Source organism: Triturus cristatus, chromosome 11, assembly GCF_964204655.1.
Source record: "Triturus cristatus chromosome 11, aTriCri1.1, whole genome shotgun sequence".
NCBI lineage: Eukaryota > Metazoa > Chordata > Amphibia > Caudata > Salamandridae > Triturus > Triturus cristatus.
The window spans coordinates 215,128,317-215,140,769 of NC_140594.1; the positions used below are offsets into that span (position 1 = coordinate 215,128,317).

General features: G+C 40.3%; 1 long non-coding RNA gene across 1 annotated transcript; it reads left to right on the forward strand.

Moving 5' to 3' along the window:
• Window positions 1–212: 212 nt before the first annotated feature.
• Window positions 213–8,168, forward strand: LOC146783930 (uncharacterized). Its single transcript, XR_014970552.1, has 2 exons — window positions 213–1,096; window positions 7,276–8,168. It is a non-coding gene; the product is annotated as an uncharacterized LOC146783930 (long non-coding RNA).
• The last annotated feature ends 4,285 nt before the right edge of the window (window positions 8,169–12,453 follow it).

Consider the following 12,453-nt stretch of genomic DNA (forward strand, 5'->3'; position numbering starts at 1 on the left):
AGGATTTGGTCTAAAATTCATTCCAACTCACGCTCTGCAGGAGCCACTCAAACATTACTATTTTTCTACACAAGATAATTCCTTACTCCTGTTCATCTATTAAAGATGACAGTTTGTCAAGAAGTCACTCGTTGGTCATGTACATCATATTTATACTTATGTTTTCTTCTTTTGGCACTCACTTACAAGCATCTGTGACGTTGCTGTTGCTGGAAGCCGGAAGCTGGAAGCAGAGTTGGCGAGGTGCGCTGAGCCGGGAGTTGAGAGCCGGGAGCAGCCTGCCTCTACTTTTGCCCCTCAAAACTGCTCCCCATCAGCTGACTATCACCGGCACAACCGGTGCAACTAAGAACAGATACCGCCACGCTGATTTGCCGTGCTGTTTTGCGGCTCTGTGTGGCTCCGTGCGGCTCCCGCTAGTGAGCCCCGAGCCTTGCTCTCGGCGTGCAGCTGCTGCGCGGTTGCTGTGCGCGGCTCCCGCGGCGCTCCTCTCACACCACACCCCCCACACCGCACCTCACTGGAGAGACTGTGAGGAGGCGGAAGTGGTGAGTAGTAGTTGGTGAGCTGTTGGAGGAGCTGTGGAGGACCTGTGGAGCAGTGGAACAGGAGCCGTTGGAGGATCGGCGGAGGGCACTGGTTGCGAGGTGGAGACTAGCATAAAGGTACAGAGGCACAAAGGCATATAGACAAAGAGCCTGGTCCCCCCCATTTGAGAAGAAGAGTGTCAACCGATAGCGACCAGTAGCAGGATTGGGTGACAAACATTTTATATTTTGCACTGTCTGGTGGGAAAAAAAAAGGGTACATTTTTGGTCAGATTTTCTACTGCTACAGATCTATAGAACAGTTACGGAGTTCCAGTTCCAGTCCGGGTTTTGTGGAGTAAAACCGGAAATCACGTGAGTCGAAGCAGCATTGGCGCTAGCAGCGGTGGTGGGAGCAAAGCGGCAGCGGGAGGCCAGCGGGAGGCCAGGAGAAACGCGAAATTACGAGAAACCGCGAGCCGCACCAGCCGCCACTAGCTGCTGATTAAGGATTAAGGACTAAGGATCGTGGTTCAATAGCGGTATTGCTGCAGTGTTGTGGTATTGTGGTAAGCAGCAGTTCTCGCAAAATACAAGAGGACTACAGCATAGAGGTTGCAGCGGGGAGTCGTGGCAGGAGGTAGCGTGGGGGTTATAGTGGTCCACAACAGGGGCGCAGAACCCAGCAACGGTGATGGAATGCGCATGACTGGGCAGTGGAGCAGTAGCAGCGGACCAGTAGCGGTAGCGGTTACAGCAGAGGTAGAGGCAGAGGGAGCCCATGAGTGCCGTTGAACTGCAAAGTGTACTGCACCGGAGATATAGCATTACTGCGCAAATTAAGGAGGTGGCACATCTGGTATTACAGCATCGCAGCACCATAGAGAAGGATTATACTAGGAGTAGGAGGAGGAGTTGGCGTTGGCCTGCATTATTGATGTGGTAAACGAACTGTAGCAGGTCTGCCGCTCAGGCTTACATAGAGCCACTTAGGGGTTGTATATAGAGGCTACAGAGTGGAAAAAGGAGCTGCTGGAGTTGTAAGGAACTAACAAGGGGAGTTTACAGGCGCAGCTACACTTTTGATTGGAATAAAAAATAACTAGGAATAACTTTGAAACCTATCAAACGCACACTCACCCCCCTGGCCACTAAAGGAGCCGACAAATTTGTGGAGTAACTCCGGGGTCGAATTGTTTTGGGTGGATCATATTGAGTTGTGTCGGGTTGGGCTGTGCGGAGTGGGGTGTGTCCAAGCAGGCTCCCAACGAGAACTCATAAAGAGGTTGATATTATTTTGAGAAATTGTAAACGATACCAAGAATGCGCTCAGGAAGGGAGAGGGCATCTGGCCCTCCGATACGACGGTCTTGGAAAACTCAGGTACCAAGAGTATCAAAAAAAGTCAAAGCGCAAATAAAAGATATGAACCAGACGCTAATATCGCCAATAGCGTGGATGTTTGAAAAGTCCTTAACAGTCCCTCATAAATTTGATTTTTGAAAGATCTGACGGGGGCTATGATGTCAAGTCAAATCGAACCTGAAATAAAAAATCAACAGACACCAATCAAGCCCACTAGCAACTTGAGAGTAATTACCCAACCTTTTGGGCAAAAGCAAGAATTTGACAAAAAAACATATAATGTGGATGTAGTGGCTAATATGCCAATGCAATCAATGCAATCAATAGATCAAATTAGCGATCTTGAATTATTATGTATAACATCACCATGCCAAAAGGACTTAAACTTAGGGAATACTGGTGAGGCATCAAAAATTGAGTTGTCACTGGAGGATACCTGGAAATATAATAATATCACCTAGGCTACCTTTAAATGTCAAAGTTGAAATAAGAAAAAATATTGTCCAAAGTAGGGTCCTGACATCTGATAATCAGAAGATAGTAGGCGATAAAAGTGAAAATCTAGATGAATCTACCCAGGAATGCCAACTTAGAAAAAAAGGATGTGTCTCTTCCCCGTTAGAAGCAATAATGTTCTTAGAAAATGATGAAATTATTAATTTGGAAACATACCGTTCAGATCAGAATACACAAAGAAAAGACTCACCCAAATTATTATCCAGCCAACAAGTTAGGCAACACAAAACGTAAAAATCGGAATCAACACAACCTGATCGGGACAATAGGAATTATCAAAAAAAAATTGTTAAAACCAGGCAGGAACTTCAGTGGGATAAAAACATTAAAGCCAGTGAAAATCAGGATTTGGGATCTATTTGGGATATTTTTTACCAAACCTCAACACTTACTATTGAAGCACTGTCACTTCAATCAAACAAAATGGATGTTCAAATTGAAATACTGGGAACAATGGCAAATGTGGTGGCAGGAATAGATCACAAACTAGCTGAACTAAATAGTCTGATAACCAGAGCTCAAACAGATACAGCAACCACCTATCTGGAATGTTCTTGTTCACCAATAATTAATAAATTAACGTCAATACCCGAAGTTATTAACACTATATTGGAAGATGTCAAGGTAAGCCTGCGATTTAACGAAAATAAGAAACTAAAAGACAAGGAAGGTATGGGCCTAATAGCGGACAATAAACCTAAAGAAATGGAGGATTTAACCGCTCAAATTGATTTAGATGCTAAGGGACAAGCATGCCCCCCATGCCCCCCAAAAATGTAGAATAACCAATGGGAGAATAACAAACAAATAGAAGGCGTACCATCTGATCAGTCTGTGGTAGAGCTACATGATGAACAAGAGGATAAAGAAGTGGACTTGACACCGTTTATAATGACAAAAAGACATAGAAAAAAACTAAGAAAAGCAAGAAATAAAGCTAAGCCGGAGCATTTAATAAAGTCTCTCTCTCAAGAGGGAATGCCACTTAAAACGTCTTATAAGTAAAAAATCCACTTGGAGGAATTAACTGAAAAAGTCGACATAGGTAGGCACCAGTCGAAATCAATTAAAACAACAAATACTCAGTATTTTGATATCTTTGCTAAATCAGGCAAACACTTGAAATCTCAGAAAGTTCAAAAAAGGAACATTCAAATAGGTGAAGTAACCTTAAGCGATACTGATGAACTTTTCACTGATGAACCTGCTGAGGCGAGGAAAAAGATCCCATTAGAGGAGATTATCCATGACAAACAGGGAAATGGTTGTGTGGGAAAAGGAGCCAGGCAAGACACCGAAAGAAGATCACAAATAAAGGGGGAGCAAATAATGAGTTCACAAAACTCTGAAAAAAGTAAAGTTCCTGTAGTGAAAACGGATGTAAAACAAATAAATAGTGGCAGCAGAGCGCAAAGAGCGTCTCAAGGGGACTATAATATAGCTTCAAATCCAGATTTGAATTTAATACAACTACCATGCCATCAAGCTTATTCAAGTTGGGCACAACCAAACAAAGTTAACCAAGACCCCGGGGTACAAACAGAAGTAATAGACCAAATAGAGGACAATACCCATATATTAAAACGGGACCATTTAGTTATAGTAAAATGTGGTAAGAACAAACTAATTATAAATAAAGTTCAGCAAGAACCAGCAAAGTATATCGAAAAGGAGCTGCTAGTTCGAAGGACAGAACAACTAATCTTTAAACCACTATATGAGTCCCGAGGGCAGCAAGATATGTTGAACAGGGGCAATCTTCTTTGCCTCTTTCAATCAGTTCCATCATTAGCTAATTTGTCAACCAATGACATCGAATGTGTTGGTTTCTTACAAAACCCTGAAGGTTCACTGCCATTAACAATAATAACTGTAACATCTCCATCTGTCATGGAACAAATTATGAAAGAACAAGACATTTTTCGAAGATGGGGAATAGAAATTTGTAAAGTTGCTCCAAAAGAATACCCAACGCCGCTGATAAAAGCTGAAATAATGCTAGAATATGAAAACGAAAAAAAGGGCTCCCCAGCCTTCTCTGTACTAAAGAATCCGTTAGGAAAAATAGACATAGATGCAGAAAACCTATCGCTTGATAAAGAAATAGAGAAGTCAAGAGGGATAAATGAGAAATGGATTACAATATCTTTACATGGGAATGATAATCAGTGACAAAATAGTCAACAAAATATATTGAAAAAACGATGTACTGACAGTGAAACTATCACAATCTGTTCATGGAACATAAACGGATAAGTTAATAAGTTAGAAAACATAACTGAAATAATTAAGCCCTATCAGATCATATTTCTGCAAGAGACATGGGCAATGGATCCTTTTATTATGAAGGGATATAAAGGATACTTTAAACCTGCGATTAAACAAAACAAATACAGTCGCCCAAGTGGCGGCTTAGCAATATTTATTTCAATTGACTTAAAAGTAGAACATAAGCAATTAGTTACGAACAATTGTAACATTCAAACAGTGGCACAAAGATATCAAATGGACGATCATGTAAAATCTTTAAAGTTGGTTTACATATATATTCCACCTACAGCTATTTTAAGGAAGACTATGTGTGCTACTCTTACCAGTTACTTACTGGAACAGATTGTTGATGACCCCTTTGTGGACTTTATAGTTTCAGGAGACTATAATATAAATCTGTTAGTACCATTCATAAGAGACGATATCACTCAGTCACAAGACCAACAATGGCTTATTCCCGCACAAGCAATGGAAACAATAACTAAGTCCAGACAAACTAAAACAGGCCTAAATCTCGTGAAGGATATTGAAGCCTTGGGATTACGAATACTCAATGGGAGATTCGTAACGGATTCACCTCCAGCATGGTCATTCTACACCCATAATGCGAAATCACGAATTGATTATACGATGGTATCACTGAACACCCTTAACAACATTACCTCGTATTATCTAAGGAAGCTCCCGGAGAGCGATCACAGTCAGCAAATAATTATGACAACATCCATAAAATGAAAACTTCAACGGTATTTGTCAATGCAAGGCCAGGTCGGAACCATCAACTATAGAAAATGAATTTGGAAACCAAATAATAAAGAACATACTAGTGCACTAGCACTAAAATTGGTTACTGAATGCTTCTTAGAAAAAACCTCTATATCTGCAACTGATCAGTGGGTAAGCTTCACACGCAAATTAGTTAACCAACACGACCCTCCTATTGAAGCTAAAAATCAATATGTAACGCGACAAGGAAAAAAGGAAACAAAAATTAACTTAACATATACGGTATGGAAAATAAAACGGTCGCGAAATAAACTCAGGAAAGAAATGAATACGTTTCCTAATAAAAAAAAAATTATAGACAACATAAAAACTATAAACCAAAATCTGAGGAAATTAATCTGGAATGAGAAAACCAAAGCTAAAAATGATCTTTGGACAAAACAGTTTTATGCTAGTAACCAAACTAATTCAAGGGAGTTCTGGAAAATGATAAATAGCCTAACAAGACCAGATAAAATCATAGTAGCATCAGTTTTAACTGAGACTGAATGGGTGAATTTTCTGATACACCATTTAAACCCGGATTGCAGCATAACTAAAAGTGCGAACAATTATAAAAGGAAGGAAACATCAAACCCAGAACAGGATAATGAATTTGAAATAAAACAAGAACAAGTGTCTAAGCTAATAGGAAAATAAAAAGACGGGGCTCCAGGCCCAAACGGTATCCCTTTTGCACTATATAAGGAGGATCCAGTTATATGGGCAGAACATCTAACCAAGGTTTTTAATGAAATAATTCAGATAGGGGTAATACCCGAATCTTGGAGAGGGTCACTAATATCCCCAATCTTCAAAAAGGGAAATTGGGCCCTGCCTGAGAATTACCGTTTAATAACACTTCAGGATACAGACGCAAAATTGTTCGCAGGGATTCTGTTGTCAAGTTTATCGGACTGGGTAAAGGATAATTACATTCTCCCCCCAAACCAAACAGGTTTTATTAAAGGTCTAGGAACAACTACTAACATCCTAGCCTTATCGGTACTAATGGACAAAGCAAACTTAAGAAAGAAACCTCTATACTTATGCTTTGTAGATTTCAAATCAGCTTTTGATTGTGTGGACAGAGAACGATTGTGGAAAAAGTTACGAATGCAAGGAATCCCACCTCTATTATTCCAGCTGATTCGTCTTTTATATACCGATACTTGGGTCAGAGTGCGCATCGGAGATGGTCGGTCACTTACCAACAAAATACCCACAACAGGTGGTTTAAAGCAAGGGTGCGTACTAGCCCCATTATTATTTAACCTGTTTTTAGTAGATTTGATGCAAGCATTGAATAATATAAACGCTCATCCACGCAAACTAGCAGATAAACATATATCAAATGTATTATACGCTGATGATGTTGTTCTTTTAAGCAATACAAAAGTAGGCTTGCAACGTTTAATAGCACGAATATTTAAATATTCAAAAGAAAATAGGATGGTAATAAATTAAACAAAATCTAAAGTTTTGGTGATCTCACAAAACGCAAGACGAAAAATATAAATCTAAATGGTTTTTGGGAAAGCAGCAATTAGAACAAGTCGATACCTATAGATATTTGGGTGTTATATTCAATGATGATGGAAATTTTCTCCCTCAGAAGCTTGAAATTTATGGGAAAGTAAATGCTTTGATAGCTGCATTTAGGTCCATCCAAAAATCAATTACTGACCTAACTTACCGTCCCGTTCTAAAGGTAATATCTGCCAAACTGCTACCTTCTTTAACATACGGCAGTGAGGCTTTAAATGGAAAAGACGCAGTTATTATTAACAATGCTATCTAAAAAACATTTAAAATTCTTTTTCATTTGCAGAATAACACATCGTAAGCTCAAGTAAGGCTGGAATTCGGTCTCAACAACCAGCTGTATGCACGAAAAGGTCATGTAATCAAAGTCTGGAACAGAATAAAAAATGACCAAGAAAATTTAATGTCCCAGTTACTGTGGAAAGAAACCAATGGAAATAGTAAATCATCCACCTGGAAATATCTGGAAGCGGCTTCAGAAGAATTTGAGGTTAGGCAGATATGGGACTCGACCATCACTCAGGAATCATTTAAGAAAGTTACTAATAAAATTGCAGATCACTTATCGATAATAAGTGACAAAGCCATTTTCACTAAAAGAAAACATGCTTGGCCTATCATAAATGGTTTATCAAAAAAGATGGTACAGCAATACCTGGATACGGCATGGTCGCAGAAAAACAAACACATTTTTATCAAAGCAATATTTGGCGTACTTCCCGGCTTATCCCATGCACCACCTTGGAAAAAACTAGAAAATGACTCTCTATGTAGGCTGTGTAAATCTGGGGAGGAAAACATTATTCATCTTTTATGTCTATGTCCTGAATTAAAAAATGAAAGAGTTCTTATTTTAAAGAGATTATTTAATGAAAGAGGGATAAGGACATGCAGGGGCATTGATTCGATGTCTTTCCTCAGATGATATAGTCATGAACTCCGCTTTGGTAACATTTTTTATAAAAGTACGGAAAAAACTTGAAGAGCAAGAAACAGGACACTAAGATTGACTATATTTTCTTTTTAAAATCTTAAATGTATTAATTTTATCGTAAACACTAAAAGATGTATTGAATTTTAAGGATTTGTTACTATTTAAAGTGTATATAATGAATTATTGTATGAATTTGTTTTATTGTAAGATATTAATTAATCAAACAATAAAGATCTCTATCTATGTTTTCTTCTTTTAAAACAAAAAAAGTCTAACAAAAAAAACATGCAGAATTCATACTTGGGGGCATATTATCAAGCCAGGCGATACAATTATCACAGCTTTAGCGGCAGAAAACTGCCGCTAAAATGGCGATAATGGGCTTGATAATATGCTCTATGGAATTCCAATTGAAGCCCATGTTAGATGTGAAGGACATCTAACATGGGCTTCAATTGGAATTCCATAGAGCATATTATCAAGCCCATTATCGCCGTTTTAGCGGCAGTTTTCTGCCGCTAAAGCGGCGATAATTTTATTGCCTGGCTTGATGATATGCCACCATGTTTGTTGCTAACAGGAGCAGCTTTCTTGTGCTATGATTTGGTATTACCACATTTAAACTACAGTGAGACCACTTTCACTTTCAAGCTCACAATGTTCACGTACATGTAACATGACTTTTGAACATTACTAACAATGTGTTAGGTATGAGGTGGAAATTCCTTGTTAAGACTAGCTCGTAGGCGTTTCATGACAGGACCCTTGTATTTGTGTAACCTAGTTCAAAGGCTCATCTTTGTTCTGTGGAGTGTTTACAATGTCATTTGTAATTCGAGAAATGTTTTTGTAGTGCACATTAGAATTTTCATTTTCAATAAAAAAAATGTACAGCCTGTGTTTCTTTGTGCTATTATGACATCTATCTGCAGGTAGAAGTTATGGGCAAGGATGGTCGGGAATGAGAGACTCACAAATACCCCTCGCCTGAAATGTGAGCGAACCAGTCAAAGCACCTGAAATGCTCATTGAGTTTCAGGAAAACAGAAAACATTGGCAAAGCCAATCGGTTTCGCTTTTCTTTCAAATGTAATGTCAGATCTAACATGTCTATGTTTTTAGTCATAGTTGTGTAAAAAACAGTATAGCTCCTCCCAATCAACTATACATTAATATATTACTTTAAATGACCCCCAGATGCTTTGCCAGTTGCATCAGGGATATGTATATTCAGAAAAAACATTTATCTTTGGCTTGTGACAGTATAAGATAAACACAACATGGTATCTCAGATACCTTTGAAAATACACCAGGTTCATAAAATGTTAAATATACATCATTGCAGTGGACCCATTAACAACAATTTGAGAGACACCATATTATTTTTTAAATCTATAAAAATAAAATAAAACATAGAATGCATGTATTGCCCTGAAGGTACAGGAAGGAATTTTTTTAATCAAACTTTCAAATCATATACAAACAGAGGTTTCTGTGAAATTTCAATCTCTCAATCTTTGGGGGAAAAAACTGAGACACAATTTGTTGAAGCTTTACATGACATTTTGTGTTTTGACCTCGTGGAGGGGGTGAGCTCTTCATCAGGAGAGGGATCTTGTATGCAAATTTATTCAGATTTACCAGGGTATTGCTCCTCCTTGACCTAGCTATGTTCTCGGTTCAGTGTTCTTCCATGGGAGTAATAATTCTCGGATGGACATGTCCAATCTCTCTGTGGGAGCTGCTCTCTTCTTCATTTCTTTAGAAGGGTCCTGGCTTGAATCTGACCGTCTTCTTTGGAGCGTATCATATCACTGCTTCCTGATGCAGTATGGTGGTCAAATGCAGTTTGTTATTTTATAGTTGACTGGGCAGTTCGAGAATGATTTTTGCTAGTTTGTAGCTTGTAGGAACCCCACTCTCAGAGACTTCAGAAGGGCCATACCCCTGTTTTTTCCTGAAATGATAATAAGTGGGTGATATTGTGTGTTGGTCCAAGCTGTCCTAAAGAGAGATTTTCTACCTTTTGCTGGAACCCTGATTTTTGCTGACTGTAGACCTCTGTGTGTACTTTACCCCACCTAAACAGTGATAAAGGGCCTGTGCTCAATCTTTCAACATGTTGAAATTGGCATATCCCTAATTGGCATATTTAACTTACAAATAAATCCTTAGTATATGGTGCGAGGCATATTCAGGGCCTGTAAGCTAAATGTCCCCTGTAGACTGCAACTCTCATTGTGCCATCCACTACACTGACAGTGCAAACATGCCTGCAGGCCTAGAATTTGTATCACGGCTGTTGGAGTTTCAAATTACAAATTCGACCTGTCAAAATAATCCCTCTTGTCAAGTCAAAACCTTCCTTTTAAAATCAACCTTATGTAGGCTTTGGTGCCCATCAGGCATGGTGCTTATTAAAAGCAGGACACATGGGAATTTAATGTCAATCATGTTTATACACAGAAAAAGGCCCAAAAGCTATTTTCACTGTAGCAAGGCTGGCTATTCCATGGGAAAGCACAGTATTGCATTTAATAATGCTAATTTCATTTACAAACAGCTAGAAAAAGAAGTAAACAATTAATTTTAATAGTTATTAAATATCCAATTCAATGGTGAAGTTGGATTTTTGATAAATATTCATGAAAAGCACTTTTAAAAAGTTACCCTTTTCCTGCGTAAAGTCACTGGAGGCCCATTTGCATTTGTGCCCCTACTTCTGCTAGCCAGTAATTACATTTGAGTAGGCGTGAATGGGTGTAAAAGAATGTGAAATCCTGCTTGAATGTCAAATCATGCTTGGCAGGTTGGCTGGGATTTTGCATATAGCACTTGGGATGCACTTCAAAGAGGCCTCCCCTGTCATAAGCCGCCAGTCAAACTCCAATCACAGTGGGCTTCTTTTTCATACTACAGTGTGAATCTTGCTTGAGTGTCAAATCCCGCTTAACATTTGGGGTGCAGTTAAAGGGGTGAGAACAGGGTGAAAATAAAATTTGTGTATATTCACTGGTTGCTGGAACACCCATCTGCCTCTGAGCTCATTGTTTGTACAGTGACTGCCCCAACATGGGTTTTAGATGTGTGAGGACACTAGGATTACCGTAATACACCTCCAGCACCCAGAGTCCACATTTAGGGTCTCAATATGACATTGGCGGTGTGGGAGAGGGGCCACCATGCTGCCACCCCGCTCCAACTCCACCAAAACTGTGTGAGCACCGCCAACCAGATTATGAATTGACTCGCGTCTGGTGGGCATTTCTTTGGTGGTCCCACTGCAGTGCTTCTGAAAATGGGAACTGCAATGGGAGTCCCAAAGGCAGTTCCTGTACGGCATGGACTCTGCAGTCCATGCCATGCAGTAACTGGGGGTGCATGCATACAGTGGGCCACAACATGTGCCCCCCTGCATGCACCAACATCCATGAGGAAAGGGGGGGGCCTGAGGGGTCCCCTTTGTTTCCTGACTGCCAGCAGTTTCATGGAGTAAGAACCTCCATGAGAATGCTGGCTGTCAGGAAACTCGTCATGTGCAATACGGTGCCGCAGCAGCACTGCTAGCATATTGTAAGCCCCTTACTACCGTGCTACCACCAGGCAATGCGGTTGCCTGGCAGTTGTGGCGGTCCAATGGTGATCCGACTGCCTAAGTTGTAATAAGGCGGTCAGACCACAAGGGCGGCTGTGGCCGGACTGCCACTGCCGCGCCACCATGAGTTTGGCGGTCCACGGACTGCCAAACTCATAATCAGGCCCTTAGTATGACCGAAGACTTCCACCATCTTAAAAATGGCCAAAGTAGGTAGGGTTAGCCTGGGAACTTTTAGCCGATTGTTAGGGCTCACCAGGGGTTATTCCCACCCATTAGCTCATGGCAGGTATAAGAGTGGCACCTCCAGTTATCCACTTCAGAACACTCCTGGACCTGATGCAGATATTAGGAGGACTGAACCTGTTGTCTGCAACTGGAGAAGAGAACTGAAAAGACTGGACCTTCTCTCTCTTGTACCCAGGATCAAGAAGTGTACTCCAAGGACCATAAGGGTGACTTCTTGTTAAAGCTACAGAGACATATAAGCTACCAGAGACCTTTCACTGCTACAGCCCAGCTGACCATTGGCAACTGGAACTGGAATGGTCCCTGCTGTTTGGTCTCTGTATGACACCCTGTGAGTCTCTAAGGGCCAGATGTACGACTATTCACTTTAGCGAGTCGTAATTTGCGACAAATTGCGCCTCACAATTTGCGACTCGCTACAGTGAATGTAGAACAGTATCTCAGACACTGCTGTGATTCCCAATGGGGTTGCAAATTGCATGCCTCATCAATATTCATGAGGCAAGCGCAATTTGCAAGCCTATTGGGAATGGCTAGCACTCACAGAGATGGTGGCCTGACGGGGTCAGCAGAACACCATGTCTGTGACTGCTTTTTAAATAAAGCATTTTTTTAAAAATTCAGCCTATTTTCCTTAAAGGAAAATGGGATGCATGTAAACAAAGAAAAATTTAACTTTTCAGTTT